The sequence below is a fragment of the Embiotoca jacksoni genome, unplaced genomic scaffold (assembly GCF_022577435.1).
Source record: "Embiotoca jacksoni isolate LCO1_2020_lvr unplaced genomic scaffold, fEmbJac1.0.p SCAF_16, whole genome shotgun sequence".
Lineage (NCBI taxonomy): Eukaryota > Metazoa > Chordata > Actinopteri > Embiotocidae > Embiotoca > Embiotoca jacksoni.
In genome coordinates, this window is record NW_027185296.1 from 12311852 (window position 1) to 12329899 (window position 18048).

An 18048-nucleotide genomic window follows, 5' to 3' on the forward strand; every position below is an offset into this window, starting at 1 on the left:
TTCTCTCGTTGAGATAAGGCTGTTTTTGTAACATTGTGTTTCCTGTGAAATTGTCCACACAAAATTCATTGAAAGCCATTTGGCCTAGTATTTTATCCAATTTGCCATAGTTCTAAGTAGGAAACTTGTTTGTGAACAGTTAGTTTATGCTGTAATGCAGTTTTGCATTAGTTAGACTTACAATGGAAGCGATCCCCTGTCCCGTGACGTTAGGTTGAGGGATATATGTCAGGGTGGGATGTTAAAGTTGGTGTTTGATTAGAGACACTGATATTGCAAGCAATACAATTTCCTCTGCTATTGTTTACATTAATTGACTAAAAACGCCTTTTGTCATGTAGTTTATCCCATTTGACATAGTTCTGAGTAGGAAACTTGTTTGTGAACACTTACTTTAAGCCTTGGCACTGTAATGCAGTTTTATGTTGTATTTGAGCTTCTCTCGTTGAGATAAGGCCGTTTTTGTAATATTGTGTTTCCTGTGAAATTGTCCATACAAAATGACTTGAAACCACTTTGGCCATTTGCCATAGTTCAGAATAGGAAACTTGTTTGTAAACTCTTCGTTTAAGCTGTGGCGCTGTGATGCAGTTTTACATTAGGCTGAGAAAGTGAGATTTGAATTGCTGTTTCCTGTGAAATTGTTGACTCAAAGTAACTTGAAACCACTTTGGAAATGTAGATTATCCCATTTGCCATAGTACTGATGAAGACATTTGTTTGTAAACTCTTAGTTTAAGCCGTGGCGCTGTGATGCAGTTTTACATTGGGCTGAGAAAGTGAGATTTGAAATACTGTTTCCTGTGAAATTGTAGACAGAAAGTGACTTGAAACCACTTTGGCCATGTAGTTTATCCCACTTGCCATACTACTGACTGAGAAACTTGATTTTAAACTCGATAGACTGACATTGGAAGCAATCCCTATCGTTCAGATTGAGCGTTAGATGTCTGGGTTTGATGTTAAAGTAGGGGTTTGATTAGAGACACTGATATTGCAAGCAATACAATTTCCTCTGCTATCGTTTACATTAAGTGACTAAAAACGCCTTTTGCCATTTAGTTTATCCCATTTGACATAATTCTGAGTAGGAAACTTGTTTGTGAACACTTACTTTAAGGCTTTCGCACTGTAATGCAGTTTTATGTTGTATTTGAGCTTCTCTCGTAGAGATAAGGCTGTTTTTGTAACATTGTGTTTCCTGTGAAATTGTCCACACAAAATTAATTGAAACCACTTTGGCCATGTAGATTATCCCATTTGCCATGGTACTGATGAAGAAATTTGTTTGTAAACTCTTAGTTTAAGCCGTGGCGCTGTGATGCAGTTTTACATTGGGCTGAGAAAGTGAGATTTGAAATACTGTTTCCTGTGAAATTGCAGACAGAAAGTGACTTGAAACCACTTTGGCCATGTAATTTATCCCACTTGCCATACTACTGACTGAGAAACTTGATTTTAAACTCAATAGACTGACATTGGAAGCAATCCCTGTCCTTTAGATTGAGCGTTAGATGTCTGGGTTTGATGTTAAAGTAGGGGTTTGATTAGAGACACTGATATTGCAAGCAATACAATTTCCTCTGCTATTGTTTACATTAAGTGACTAAAAACGCCTTTTGCCATGTAGTTTATCCCATTTGACATAATTCTGAGTAGGAAACTTGTTTGTGAACACTTACTTTAAGCCTTGGCACTGTAATGCAGTTTTATGTTGTATTTGAGCTTCTCTCGTTGAGATAAGGCTGTTTTTGTAACATTGTGTTTCCTGTGAAATTGTCCACACAAAATTAATTGAAAGCCATTTGGCCTAGTATTTTATCCAATTTGCCATAGTTCTAAGTAGGAAACTTGTTTGTGAACAGTTAGTTTATGCTGTAATGCAGTTTTGCATTAGTTAGATTTACAATGGAAGCGATCCCCTGTCCCGTGACGTTAGGTTGAGGGATATATGTCAGGGTGGGATGTTAAAGTTGGTGTTTGATTAGAGACACTGATATTGCAAGCAATACAATTTCCTCTGCTATTGTTTACATTAAGTGACTAAAAACGCCTTTTGCCATGTAGTTTATCCCATTTGACATAGTTCTGAGTAGGAAACTTGTTTGTGAACACTTACTTTAAGCCTTGGCACTGTAATGCAGTTTTATGTTGTATTTGAGCTTCTCTCGTTGAGATAAGGCTGTTTTTGTAACATTGTGTTTCCTGTGAAATTGTCCACACAAAATGACTTGAAACCACTTTGGCCATTTGCCATAGTTCAGAATAGGAAACTTGTTTGTAAACTCTTCGTTTAAGCTGTGGCGCTGTGATGCAGTTTTACATTAGGCTGAGAAAGTGAGATTTGAACTGCTGTTTCCTGTGAAATTGTTGACTCAAAGTAACTTGAAACCACTTTGGAAATGTAGATTATCCCATTTGCCATAGTACTGATGAAGAAATTTTTTTGCAAACTCTTAGTTTAAGCCTTGGCACTGTCATGCAGTTTTATGTTGTATTTGAGCTTCTCTCGTTGAGATAAGGCTATTTTTGTAACATTGTGTTTCCTGTGAAATTGTCCACACAAAATTAATTGAAAGCCATTTGGCCAAGTATTTTATCCCATTTGCCATAGTTCTGAGTAGGAAACTTGTTTGTGAACAGTTAGTTTATGCTGTAATGCAGTTTTGCATTAGTTAGACTTACAATGGAAGCGATCCCCTGTCCCGTGACGTTAGGTTGAGGGATACATGTCAGGGTGGGATGTTAAAGTTGGTGTTTGATTAGAGACACTGATATTGCAAGCAATACAATTTCCTCTGCTATTGTTTACGTTAAGTGACTAAAAACGCCTTTTGCCATGTAGTTTATCCCATTTGACATAGTTCTGAGTAGGAAACTTGTTTGTGAACACTTACTTTAAGCCTTGGCACTGCAATGCAGTTTTATGTTGTATTTGAGCTTCTCTCGTTGAGATAAGGCTGTTTTTGTAACATTGTGTTTCCTGTGAAATTGTCCACACAAAATGACTTGAAACCACTTTGGCCATTTGCCATAGTTCAGAATAGGAAACTTGTTTGTAAACTCTTCGTTTAAGCTGTGGCGCTGTGATGCAGTTTTACATTAGGCTGAGAAAGTGAGATTTGAACTACTGTTTCCTGTGAAATTGTTGACTCAAAGTAACTTGAAACCACTTTGGAAATGTAGATTATCCCATTTGCCATAGTACTGATGAAGAAATTTTTTTACAAACTCTTAGTTTAAGCCTTGGCACTTTCATGCAGTTTTATGTTGTATTTGAGCTTCTCTCGTTGAGATAAGGCTGTTTTTGTAACATTGTGTTTCCTGTGAAATTGTCCACACAAAATTAATTGAAAGCCATTTGGCCTAGTATTTTATCCAATTTGCCATAGTTCTAAGTAGGAAACTTGTTTGTGAACAGTTAGTTTACGCTGTTATGCAGTTTTGCATTAGTTAGACTTACAATGGAAGCGATCCCCTGCCCCGTGACGTTAGGTTGAGGGATATATGTCAGGGTGGGATGTTAAAGTTGGTGTTTGATTAGAGACACTGATATTGCAAGCAATACAATTTCCTCTGCTATTGTTTACATTAAGTGACTAAAAACGCCTTTTGCCATGTAGTTTATCCCATTTGACATAGTTCTGAGTAGGAAACTTGTTTGTGAACACTTACTTTAAGCCTTGGCACTGTAATGCAGTTTTATGTTGTATTTGAGCTTCTCTCGTTGATATAAGGCTGTTTTTGTAACATTGTGTTTCCTGTGAAATTGTCCACACAAAATGACTTGAAACCACTTTGGCCATGTAGTGTATCCCATTTGCCATAGTACTGATGAAGAATTTTGTTTGTAAACACTTTAGTTTAAACAGCGGCACTGTCATTCCGTTTTGTGCTGTATTGGAGCTTCTGTCGCTGAAATAACAATGTTTTTGAATCCGAGTGTTGCCTGTGAAATTGTCCACACAAAGTGAATTGAAACCCCTTTTGCCAAGTATTTTATCTCATTTGCCATAGTTCAGAATAGGAAACTTGTTTGTAAACTCTTCGTTTAAGCTGTGGCGCTGTGATGCAGTTTTACATTGGGCTGAGAAAGTTAGATTTGAACTACTGTTTCCTGTGAAATTGTCGACTCAAAGTAACTTGAAACCACTTTGGAAATGTAGATTATCCCATTTGCCATAGTACTGATGAAGAAATTTGTTTGTAAACTTTTAGTTTAAGCCGTGGCGCTGTGATGCAGTTTTACATTGGGCTGAGAAAGTGATGTTTGAAATAATGTTTCCTGTGAAATTGTAGACAGAAAGTGACTTGAAATCACTTTGGCCATGTAGTTTATCTCACTTGCCATACTACTGACTGAGAAACTTGATTTTAAACTCGATAGACTGACATTGGAAGCAATCCCTGTCGTTCAGATTGAGCATTAGATGTCTGGGTTTGATGTTAAAGTAGGGGTTTGATTAGAGACACTGATATTGCAAGCAATACAATTTCCTCTGCTATTGTTTACATTAAGTGACTAAAAACGCCTTTTGCCATGTAGTTTATCCCATTTGACATAATTCTGAGTAGGAAACTTGTTTGTGAACACTTACTTTAAGGCTTTCGCACTGTAATGCAGTTTTATGTTGTATTTGAGCTTCTCTCGTTGAGATAAGGCTGTTTTTGTAACATTGTGTTTCCTGTGAAATTGTCCACACAAAGTTAATTGAAGCCATTTGGCCAAGTATTTTATCCCATTTGCCATAGTTCTGAGTAGGAAACTTGTTTGTGAACAGTTACTGTATGCTGTAATGCAATTTTGCATTAGTTAGACTTACAATGGAAGCGATCCCCTGTCCCGTGACGTTAGGCTGAGGGATATATGTCAGGGTGGGATGTTAAAGTTGGTGTTTGATTAGAGACACTGATATTGCAAGCAATACAATTTCCTCTGCCATTGTTTACATTAAGTGACTAAAAACGCCTTTTTTAACGTAGTTTATTCCATTTGACATAGTTCTGAGTAGGAAACTTGTTTGTGAACACTTACTTTAAGCCTTGGCACTGTAATGCAGTTTTATGTTGTATATGATCTTCTCTCGTTGAGATAAGGCTGTTTTTGTAACATTGTGTTTCCTGTGAAATTGTCCACACAAAATGACTTGAAACCACTTTGGCCATGTAGTGTATCCCATTTGCCATAGTACTGATGAAGAATTTTGTTTGTAAACACTTTAGTTTAAACAGTGGCACTGTCATTCCGTTTTGTGCTGTATTGGAGCTTCTCTCGCTGAAATAACAATGTTTTTGAATCAGAGTGTTGCCTGTGAAATTGTCCACACAAAGTGAATTGAAACCCCTTTTGCCAAGTATTTTATCTCATTTGCCATAGTTCAGAATAGGAAACTTGTTTGTGAACTCTTCGTTTAAGCTGTGGCGCTGTAATGCAGTTTTATGTTGTATTTGAGCTTCTCTCGTTGAGATAAGGCTGTTTTTGTAACATTGTGTTTCCTGTGAAATTGTCCACACAAAATGACTTAAAACCACTTTGGCCATTTGCCATAGTTCAGAATAGGAAACTTGTTTGTAAACTCTTCGTTTAAGCTGTGGTGCTGTGATGCAGTTTTACATTAGGCTGAGATAGTGAGATTTGAACTACTGTTTCCTGTGAAATTGTCGACTCAAAGTAACTTGAAACCACTTTGGAAATGTAGATTATCCCATTTGCCATAGTACTGATGAAGAAATTTGTTTGTAAACTCTTAGTTTAAGCTGTGGCGCTGTGATGCAGTTTTACATTGGGCTGAGAAAGTGAGATTTGAAATACTGTTTCCTGTGAAATTGTAGACAGAAAGTGACTTGAAACCACTTTGGCCATGTAGTTTATCCCACTTGCCATACTACTGACTGAGAAACTTGATTTTAAACTCGATAGACTGACATTGGAAGCAATCCCTGTCATTCAGATTGAGCGTTAGATGTCTGGGTTTGATGTTAAAGTAGGGGTTTGATTAGAGACACTGATATTGCAAGCAATACAATTTCCTCTGCTATCGTTTACTTTAAGTGACTAAAAACGCCTTTTGCCATTTACTTTATCGCATTTGACATAATTCTGAGAAGGAAACTTGTTTGTGAACACTTACTTTAAGGCTTTCGCACTGTAATGCAGTTTTATGTTGTATTTGAGCTTCTCTCGTAGAGATAAGGCTGTTTTTGTAACATTGTGTTTCCTGTGAAATTGTCCACACAAAATTAATTGAAACCACTTTGGCCATGAAGATTATCCCATTTGCCATGGTACTGATGAAGAAATTTGTTTGTAAACTCTTAGTTTAAGCCGTGGCGCTGTGATGCAGTTTTACATTGGGCTGAGAAAGTGAGATTTGAAATACTTTTTTCCTGTGAAATTGCAGACAGAAAGTGACTTGAAACCACTTTGGCCATGTAATTTATCCCACTTGCCATACTACTGACTGAGAAACGTGATTTTAAACTCAATAGACTGACATTGGAAGCAATCCCTGTCCTTTAGATTGAGCGTTAGATGTCTGGGTTTGATGTTAAAGTAGGGGTTTGATTAGAGACACTGATATTGCAAGCAATACAATTTCCTCTGCTATTGTTTACATTAAGTGACTAAAAACGCCTTTTGCCATGTAGTTTATCCCATTTGACATAATTCTGAGTAGGAAACTTGTTTGTGAACACTTACTTTAAGCCTTGGCACTGTAATGCAGTTTTATGTTGTATTTGAGCTTCTCTCGTTGAGATAAGGCTGTTTTTGTAACATTGTGTTTCCTGTGAAATTGTCCACACAAAATTCATTGAAAGCCATTTGGCCTAGTATTTTATCCAATTTGCCATAGTTCTAAGTAGGAAACTTGTTTGTGAACAGTTAGTTTATGCTGTAATGCAGTTTTGCATTAGTTAGACTTACAATGGAAGCGATCCCCTGTCCCGTGACGTTAGGTTGAGGGATATATGTCAGGGTGGGATGTTAAAGTTGGTGTTTGATTAGAGACACTGATATTGCAAGCAATACAATTTCCTCTGCTATTGTTTACATTAATTGACTAAAAACGCCTTTTGTCATGTAGTTTATCCCATTTGACATAGTTCTGAGTAGGAAACTTGTTTGTGAACACTTACTTTAAGCCTTGGCACTGTAATGCAGTTTTATGTTGTATTTGAGCTTCTCTCGTTGAGATAAGGCCGTTTTTGTAATATTGTGTTTCCTGTGAAATTGTCCATACAAAATGACTTGAAACCACTTTGGCCATTTGCCATAGTTCAGAATAGGAAACTTGTTTGTAAACTCTTCGTTTAAGCTGTGGCGCTGTGATGCAGTTTTACATTAGGCTGAGAAAGTGAGATTTGAATTGCTGTTTCCTGTGAAATTGTTGACTCAAAGTAACTTGAAACCACTTTGGAAATGTAGATTATCCCATTTGCCATAGTACTGATGAAGACATTTGTTTGTAAACTCTTAGTTTAAGCCGTGGCGCTGTGATGCAGTTTTACATTGGGCTGAGAAAGTGAGATTTGAAATACTGTTTCCTGTGAAATTGTAGACAGAAAGTGACTTGAAACCACTTTGGCCATGTAGTTTATCCCACTTGCCATACTACTGACTGAGAAACTTGATTTTAAACTCGATAGACTGACATTGGAAGCAATCCCTATCGTTCAGATTGAGCGTTAGATGTCTGGGTTTGATGTTAAAGTAGGGGTTTGATTAGAGACACTGATATTGCAAGCAATACAATTTCCTCTGCTATCGTTTACATTAAGTGACTAAAAACGCCTTTTGCCATTTAGTTTATCCCATTTGACATAATTCTGAGTAGGAAACTTGTTTGTGAACACTTACTTTAAGGCTTTCGCACTGTAATGCAGTTTTATGTTGTATTTGAGCTTCTCTCGTAGAGATAAGGCTGTTTTTGTAACATTGTGTTTCCTGTGAAATTGTCCACACAAAATTAATTGAAACCACTTTGGCCATGTAGATTATCCCATTTGCCATGGTACTGATGAAGAAATTTGTTTGTAAACTCTTAGTTTAAGCCGTGGCGCTGTGATGCAGTTTTACATTGGGCTGAGAAAGTGAGATTTGAAATACTGTTTCCTGTGAAATTGCAGACAGAAAGTGACTTGAAACCACTTTGGCCATGTAATTTATCCCACTTGCCATACTACTGACTGAGAAACTTGATTTTAAACTCAATAGACTGACATTGGAAGCAATCCCTGTCCTTTAGATTGAGCGTTAGATGTCTGGGTTTGATGTTAAAGTAGGGGTTTGATTAGAGACACTGATATTGCAAGCAATACAATTTCCTCTGCTATTGTTTACATTAAGTGACTAAAAACGCCTTTTGCCATGTAGTTTATCCCATTTGACATAATTCTGAGTAGGAAACTTGTTTGTGAACACTTACTTTAAGCCTTGGCACTGTAATGCAGTTTTATGTTGTATTTGAGCTTCTCTCGTTGAGATAAGGCTGTTTTTGTAACATTGTGTTTCCTGTGAAATTGTCCACACAAAATTAATTGAAAGCCATTTGGCCTAGTATTTTATCCAATTTGCCATAGTTCTAAGTAGGAAACTTGTTTGTGAACAGTTAGTTTATGCTGTAATGCAGTTTTGCATTAGTTAGATTTACAATGGAAGCGATCCCCTGTCCCGTGACGTTAGGTTGAGGGATATATGTCAGGGTGGGATGTTAAAGTTGGTGTTTGATTAGAGACACTGATATTGCAAGCAATACAATTTCCTCTGCTATTGTTTACATTAAGTGACTAAAAACGCCTTTTGCCATGTAGTTTATCCCATTTGACATAGTTCTGAGTAGGAAACTTGTTTGTGAACACTTACTTTAAGCCTTGGCACTGTAATGCAGTTTTATGTTGTATTTGAGCTTCTCTCGTTGAGATAAGGCTGTTTTTGTAACATTGTGTTTCCTGTGAAATTGTCCACACAAAATGACTTGAAACCACTTTGGCCATTTGCCATAGTTCAGAATAGGAAACTTGTTTGTAAACTCTTCGTTTAAGCTGTGGCGCTGTGATGCAGTTTTACATTAGGCTGAGAAAGTGAGATTTGAACTGCTGTTTCCTGTGAAATTGTTGACTCAAAGTAACTTGAAACCACTTTGGAAATGTAGATTATCCCATTTGCCATAGTACTGATGAAGAAATTTTTTTGCAAACTCTTAGTTTAAGCCTTGGCACTGTCATGCAGTTTTATGTTGTATTTGAGCTTCTCTCGTTGAGATAAGGCTATTTTTGTAACATTGTGTTTCCTGTGAAATTGTCCACACAAAATTAATTGAAAGCCATTTGGCCAAGTATTTTATCCCATTTGCCATAGTTCTGAGTAGGAAACTTGTTTGTGAACAGTTAGTTTATGCTGTAATGCAGTTTTGCATTAGTTAGACTTACAATGGAAGCGATCCCCTGTCCCGTGACGTTAGGTTGAGGGATACATGTCAGGGTGGGATGTTAAAGTTGGTGTTTGATTAGAGACACTGATATTGCAAGCAATACAATTTCCTCTGCTATTGTTTACGTTAAGTGACTAAAAACGCCTTTTGCCATGTAGTTTATCCCATTTGACATAGTTCTGAGTAGGAAACTTGTTTGTGAACACTTACTTTAAGCCTTGGCACTGCAATGCAGTTTTATGTTGTATTTGAGCTTCTCTCGTTGAGATAAGGCTGTTTTTGTAACATTGTGTTTCCTGTGAAATTGTCCACACAAAATGACTTGAAACCACTTTGGCCATTTGCCATAGTTCAGAATAGGAAACTTGTTTGTAAACTCTTCGTTTAAGCTGTGGCGCTGTGATGCAGTTTTACATTAGGCTGAGAAAGTGAGATTTGAACTACTGTTTCCTGTGAAATTGTTGACTCAAAGTAACTTGAAACCACTTTGGAAATGTAGATTATCCCATTTGCCATAGTACTGATGAAGAAATTTTTTTGCAAACTCTTAGTTTAAGCCTTGGCACTTTCATGCAGTTTTATGTTGTATTTGAGCTTCTCTCGTTGAGATAAGGCTGTTTTTGTAACATTGTGTTTCCTGTGAAATTGTCCTCACAAATTTAATTGAAAGCCATTTGGCCAAGTATTTTATCCCATTTGCCATAGTTCTGAGTAGGAAACTTGTTTGTGAACAGTTAGTTTATGCTGTAATGCAGTTTTGCATTAGTTAGACTTACAATGGAAGCCATTCCCTGTCCCGTCACGTTAGGTTGAGGAATATATGTCAGGGTGGGATGTTAAAGTTGGTGTTTGATTAGAGACACTGATATTGCAAGCAATACAATTTCCTCTGCTATTGTTTACATTAAGTGACTAAAAACGCCTTTTGCCATTTAGTTTATCCCATTTGACATAATTCTGAGTAGGAAACTTGTTTGTGAACACTTACTTTAAGGCTTTCGCACTGTAATGCAGTTTTATGTTGTATTTGAGCTTCTCTCGTAGAGATAAGGCTGTTTTTGTAACATTGTGTTTCCTGTGAAATTGTCCACACAAAATTAATTGAAACCACTTTGGCCATGTAGATTATCCCATTTGCCATGGTACTGATGAAGAAATTTGTTTGTAAACTCTTAGTTTAAGCCGTGGCGCTGTGATGCAGTTTTACATTGGGCTGAGAAAGTGAGATTTGAAATACTGTTTCCTGTGAAATTGCAGACAGAAAGTGACTTGAAACCACTTTGGCCATGTAATTTATCCCACTTGCCATACTACTGACTGAGAAACTTGATTTTAAACTCAATAGACTGACATTGGAAGCAATCCCTGTCCTTTAGATTGAGCGTTAGATGTTTGGGTTTGATGTTAAAGTAGGGGTTTGATTAGAGACACTGATATTGCAAGCAATACAATTTCCTCTGCTATTGTTTACATTAAGTGACTAAAAACGCCTTTTGCCATGTAGTTTATCCCATTTGACATAATTCTGAGTAGGAAACTTGTTTGTGAACACTTACTTTAAGCCTTGGCACTGTAATGCAGTTTTATGTTGTATTTGAGCTTCTCTCGTTGAGATAAGGCCGTTTTTGTAATATTGTGTTTCCTGTGAAATTGTCCACACAAAATGACTTGAAACCACTTTGGCCATTTGCCATAGTTCAGAATAGGAAACTTGTTTGTAAACTCTTCGTTTAAGCTGTGGCGCTGTGATGCAGTTTTATATTAGGCTGAGAAAGTGAGATTTGAACTACTGTTTCCTGTGAAATTGTCGACTCAAAGTAACTTGAAACCACTTTGGAAATGTAGATTATCCCATTTGCCATAGTACTGATGAAGAAATTTTTTTGCAAACTCTTAGTTTAAGCCTTGGCACTGTAATGCAGTTTTATGTTGTATTTGAGCTTCTCTCGTTGAGATAAGGCTATTTTTGTAACATTGTGTTTCCTGTGAAATTGTCCACACAAAGTTAATTGAAAGCCATTTGGCAAAGTATTTTATCCCATTTGCCATAGTTCTGACTAGGAAACTTGTTTCTGAACAGTTAGTTTATGCTGTAATGCAGTTTTGCATTAGTTAGACTTACAATGGAAGCGATCCCCTGTCCCGTGACGTTAGGTTGAGGGATATATGTCAGGGTGGGATGTTAAAGTTGGTGTTTGATTAGAGACACTGATATTGCAAGCAATACAATTTCCTCTGCTATTGTTTACATTAAGTGACTAAAAACGCCTTTTGCCATGTAGTTTATCCCATTTGACATAGTTCTGAGTAGGAAACTTGTTTGTGAACACTTACTTTAAGCCTTGGCACTGTAATGCAGTTTTATGTTGTATTTGAGCTTCTCTCGTTGAGATAAGGCTGTTTTTGTAACATTGTGTTTCCTGTGAAATTGTCCACACAAAATGACTTGAAACCACTTTGGCCATTTGCCATAGTTCAGAATAGGAAACTTGTTTGTAAACTCTTCGTTTAAGCTGTGGCGCTGTGATGCAGTTTTACATTAGGCTGAGAAAGTGAGATTTGAACTACTGTTTCCTGTGAAATTGTCGACTCAAAGTAACTTGAAACCACTTTGGAAATGTAGATTATCCCATTTGCCATAGTACTGATGAAGAAATTTTTTTGCAAACTCTTAGTTTAAGCCTTGGCACTGTAATGCAGTTTTATGTTGTATTTGAGCTTCTCTCGTTGAGATAAGGCTATTTTTGTAACATTGTGTTTACTGTGAAATTGTCCACACAAAGTTAATTGAAAGCCATTTGGCCAAGTATTTTATCCCATTTGCCATAGTTCTGACTAGGAAACTTGTTTGTGAACAGTTAGTTTATGCTGTAATGCAGTTTTGCATTAGTTAGACTTACAATGGAAGTGATCCCCTGTCCCGTGACGTTAGGTTGAGGGATATATGTCAGGGTGGGATGTTAAAGTTGGTGTTTGATTAGAGACACTGATATTGCAAGCAATACAATTTCCTCTGCTATTGTTTACATTAAGTGACTAAAAACGCCTTTTGCCATGTAGTTTATCCCATTTGACATAGTTCTGAGTAGGAAACTTGTTTGTGAACACTTACTTTAAGCCTTGGCACTGTAATGCAGTTTTATGTTGTATTTGAGCTTCTCTCGTTGAGATAAGGCTGTTTTTGTAACATTGTGTTTCCTGTGAAATTGTCCACACAAAATGAATTGAAACCACTTTGGCCATTTGCCATAGTTCAGAATAGGAAACTTGTTTGTAAACTCTTCGTTTAAGCTGTGGCGCTGTGATGCAGTTTTACATTAGGCTGAGAAAGTGAGATTTGAACTACTGTTTCCTGTGAAATTGTTGACTCAAAGTAACTTGAAACCACTTTGGAAATGTAGATTATCCCATTTGCCATAGTACTGATGAAGAAATTTGTTTGTAAACTCTTAGTTTAAGCCTTGGCACTGTCATGCAGTTTTATGTTGTATTTGAGCTTCTCTCGTTGAGATAAGGCTGTTTTTGTAACATTGTGTTTCCTGTGAAATTGTCCACACAAAATTAATTGAAAGCCATTTGGCCAAGTATTTTATCCCATTTGCCATAGTTCTGAGTAGGAAACTTGTTTGTGAACAGTTAGTTTATGCTGTAATGCAGTTTTGCATTAGTTAGACTTACAATGGAAGCGATCCCCTGTCCCGTGACGTTAGGTTGAGGGATATATGTCAGGGTGGGATGTTAAAGTTGGTGTTTGATTAGAGACACTGATATTGCAAGCAATACAATTTCCTCTGCTATTGTTTACATTAAGTGACTAAAAACGCCTTTTGCCATGTAGTTTATCCCATTTGACATAGTTCTGAGTAGGAAACTTGTTTGTGAACACTTACTTTAAGCCTTGGCACTGTAATGCAGTTTTATGTTGTATTTGAGCTTCTCTCGTTGAGATAAGGCTGTTTTTGTAACATTGTGTTTCCTGTGAAATTGTCCACACAAAATGACTTGAAACCACTTTGGCCATTTGCCATAGTTCAGAATAGGAAACTTGTTTGTAAACTCTTCGTTTAAGCTGTGGCGCTGTGATGCAGTTTTACATTAGGCTGAGAAAGTGAGATTTGAACTACTGTTTCCTGTGAAATTGTTGACTCAAAGTAACTTGAAACCACTTTGGAAATGTAGATTATCCCATTTGCCATAGTACTGATGAAGAAATTTTTTTGCAAACTCTTAGTTTAAGCCTTGGCACTTTCATGCAGTTTTATGTTGTATTTGAGCTTCTCTCGTTGAGATAAGGCTGTTTTTGTAACATTGTGTTTCCTGTGAAATTGTCCTCACAAATTTAATTGAAAGCCATTTGGCCAAGTATTTTATCCCATTTGCCATAGTTCTGAGTAGGAAACTTGTTTGTGAACAGTTAGTTTATGCTGTAATGCAGTTTTGCATTAGTTAGACTTACAATGGAAGCCATTCCCTGTCCCGTCACGTTAGGTTGAGGAATATATGTCAGGGTGGGATGTTAAAGTTGGTGTTTGATTAGAGACACTGATATTGCAAGCAATACAATTTCCTCTGCTATTGTTTACATTAAGTGACTAAAAACGCCTTTTGCCATTTAGTTTATCCCATTTGACATAATTCTGAGTAGGAAACTTGTTTGTGAACACTTACTTTAAGGCTTTCGCACTGTAATGCAGTTTTATGTTGTATTTGAGCTTCTCTCGTAGAGATAAGGCTGTTTTTGTAACATTGTGTTTCCTGTGAAATTGTCCACACAAAATTAATTGAAACCACTTTGGCCATGTAGATTATCCCATTTGCCATGGTACTGATGAAGAAATTTGTTTGTAAACTCTTAGTTTAAGCCGTGGCGCTGTGATGCAGTTTTACATTGGGCTGAGAAAGTGAGATTTGAAATACTGTTTCCTGTGAAATTGCAGACAGAAAGTGACTTGAAACCACTTTGGCCATGTAATTTATCCCACTTGCCATACTACTGACTGAGAAACTTGATTTTAAACTCAATAGACTGAGATTGGAAGCAATCCCTGTCCTTTAGATTGAGCGTTAGATGTCTGGGTTTGATGTTAAAGTAGGGGTTTGATTAGAGACACTGATATTGCAAGCAATACAATTTCCTCTGCTATTGTTTACATTAAGTGACTAAAAACGCCTTTTGCCATGTAGTTTATCCCATTTGACATAATTCTGAGTAGGAAACTTGTTTGTGAACACTTACTTTAAGCCTTGGCACTGTAATGCAGTTTTATGTTGTATTTGAGCTTCTCTCGTTGAGATAAGGCTGTTTTTGTAACATTGTGTTTCCTGTGAAATTGTCCACACAAAATTAATTGAAAGCCATTTGGCCTAGTATTTTATCCAATTTGCCATAGTTCTGAGTAGGAAACTTGTTTGTGAACAGTTAGTTTATGCTGTAATGCAGTTTTGCATTAGTTAGACTTACAATGGAAGCGATCCCCTGTCCCGTGACGTTAGGTTGAGGGATATATGTCAGGGTGGGATGTCAAAGTTGGTGTTTGATTAGAGACACTGATATTGCAAGCAATACAATTTCCTCTGCTATTGTTTACGTTAAGTGACTAAAAACGCCTTTTGCCATGTAGTTTATCCCATTTGACATAGTTCTGAGTAGGAAACTTGTTTGTGAACACTTACTTTAAGCCTTGGCACTGTAATGCAGTTTTATGTTGTATTTGAGCTTCTCTCGTTGAGATAAGGCTGTTTTTGTAACATTGTGTTTCCTGTGAAATTGTCCACACAAAATGACTTGAAACCACTTTGGCCATTTGCCATAGTTCAGAATAGGAAACTTGTTTGTAAACTCTTCGTTTAAGGTGTGGCGCTGTGATGCAGTTTTACATTAGGCTGAGAAAGTGAGATTTGAACTACTGTTTCCTGTGAAATTGTTGACTCAAAGTAACTTGAAACCACTTTGGAAATGTAGATTATCCCATTTGCCATAGTACTGATGAAGAAATTTTTTTGCAAACTCTTAGTTTAAGCCTTGGCACTTTCATGCAGTTTTATGTTGTATTTGAGCTTCTCTCGTTGAGATAAGGCTGTTTTTGTAACATTGTGTTTCCTGTGAAATTGTCCTCGCAAAGTTAATTGAAAGCCATTTGGCCAAGTATTTTATCCCATTTGCCATAGTTCTGAGTAGGAAACTTGTTTGTGAACAGTTAGTTTATGCTGTAATGCAGTTTTGCATTAGTTAGACTTACAATGGAAGCCATTCCCTGTCCCGTCACGTTAGGTTGAGGAATATATGTCAGGGTGGGATGTTAAAGTTGGTGTTTGGTTAGAGACACTGATATTGCAAGCAATACAATTTCCTCTGCTATTGTTTACATTAAGTGACTAAAAACGCCTTTTGCCATGTAGTTTATCCCATTTGACATAGTTCTGAGTAGGAAACTTGTTTGTGAACACTTACTTTAAGCCTTGGCACTGTAATGCAGTTTTATGTTGTATTTGAGCTTCTCTCGTTGAGATAAGGCCGTTTTTGTAATATTGTGTTTCCTGTGAAATTGTCCACACAAAATGACTTGAAACCACTTTGGCCATTTGCCATAGTTCAGAATAGGAAACTTGTTTGTAAACTCTTCGTTTAAGCTGTGGCGCTGTGATGCAGTTTTATATTAGGCTGAGAAAGTGAGATTTGAACTACTGTTTCCTGTGAAATTGTCGACTCAAAGTAACTTGAAACCACTTTGGAAATGTAGATTATCCCATTTGCCATAGTACTGATGAAGAAATTTTTTTGCAAACTCTTAGTTTAAGCCTTGGCACTGTAATGCAGTTTTATGTTGTATTTGAGCTTCTCTCGTTGAGATAAGGCTATTTTTGTAACATTGTGTTTCCTGTGAAATTGTCCACACAAAGTTAATTGAAAGCCATTTGGCAAAGTATTTTATCCCATTTGCCATAGTTCTGACTAGGAAACTTGTTTCTGAACAGTTAGTTTATGCTGTAATGCAGTTTTGCATTAGTTAGACTTACAATGGAAGCGATCCCCTGTCCCGTGACGTTAGGTTGAGGGATATATGTCAGGGTGGGATGTTAAAGTTGGTGTTTGATTAGAGACACTGATATTGCAAGCAATACAATTTCCTCTGCTATTGTTTACATTAAGTGACTAAAAACGCCTTTTGCCATGTAGTTTATCCCATTTGACATAGTTCTGAGTAGGAAACTTGTTTGTGAACACTTACTTTAAGCCTTGGCACTGTAATGCAGTTTTATGTTGTATTTGAGCTTCTCTCGTTGAGATAAGGCTGTTTTTGTAACATTGTGTTTCCTGTGAAATTGTCCACACAAAATGACTTGAAACCACTTTGGCCATTTGCCATAGTTCAGAATAGGAAACTTGTTTGTAAACTCTTCGTTTAAGCTGTGGCGCTGTGATGCAGTTTTACATTAGGCTGAGAAAGTGAGATTTGAACTACTGTTTCCTGTGAAATTGTCGACTCAAAGTAACTTGAAACCACTTTGGAAATGTAGATTATCCCATTTGCCATAGTACTGATGAAGAAATTTTTTTGCAAACTCTTAGTTTAAGCCTTGGCACTGTAATGCAGTTTTATGTTGTATTTGAGCTTCTCTCGTTGAGATAAGGCTATTTTTGTAACATTGTGTTTCCTGTGAAATTGTCCACACAAAGTTAATTGAAAGCCATTTGGCCAAGTATTTTATCCCATTTGCCATAGTTCTGACTAGGAAACTTGTTTGTGAACAGTTAGTTTATGCTGTAATGCAGTTTTGCATTAGTTAGACTTACAATGGAAGTGATCCCCTGTCCTGTGACGTTAGGTTGAGGGATATATGTCAGGGTGGGATGTTAAAGTTGGTGTTTGATTAGAGACACTGATATTGCAAGCAATACAATTTCCTCTGCTATTGTTTACATTAAGTGACTAAAAACGCCTTTTGCCATGTAGTTTATCCCATTTGACATAGTTCTGAGTAGGAAACTTGTTTGTGAACACTTACTTTAAGCCTTGGCACTGTAATGCAGTTTTATGTTGTATTTGAGCTTCTCTCGTTGAGATAAGGCTGTTTTTGTAACATTGTGTTTCCTGTGAAATTGTCCACACAAAATGACTTGAAACCACTTTGGCCATTTGCCATAGTTCAGAATAGGAAACTTGTTTGTAAACTCTTCGTTTAAGCTGTGGCGCTGTGATGCAGTTTTACATTAGGCTGAGAAAGTGAGATTTGAACTACTGTTTCCTGTGAAATTGTTGACTCAAAGTAACTTGAAACCACTTTGGAAATGTAGATTATCCCATTTGCCATAGTACTGATGAAGAAATTTGTTTGTAAACTCTTAGTTTAAGCCTTGGCACTGTCATGCAGTTTTATGTTGTATTTGAGCTTCTCTCGTTGAGATAAGGCTGTTTTTGTAACATTGTGTTTCCTGTGAAATTGTCCACACAAAATTAATTGAAACCACTTTGGCCATTTGCCATAGTTCAGAATAGGAAACTTGTTTGTAAACTCTTCGTTTAAGCTGTGGCGCTGTGATGCAGTTTTACATTAGGCTGAGAAAGTGAGATTTGAACTACTGTTTCCTGTGAAATTGTTGACTCAAAGTAACTTG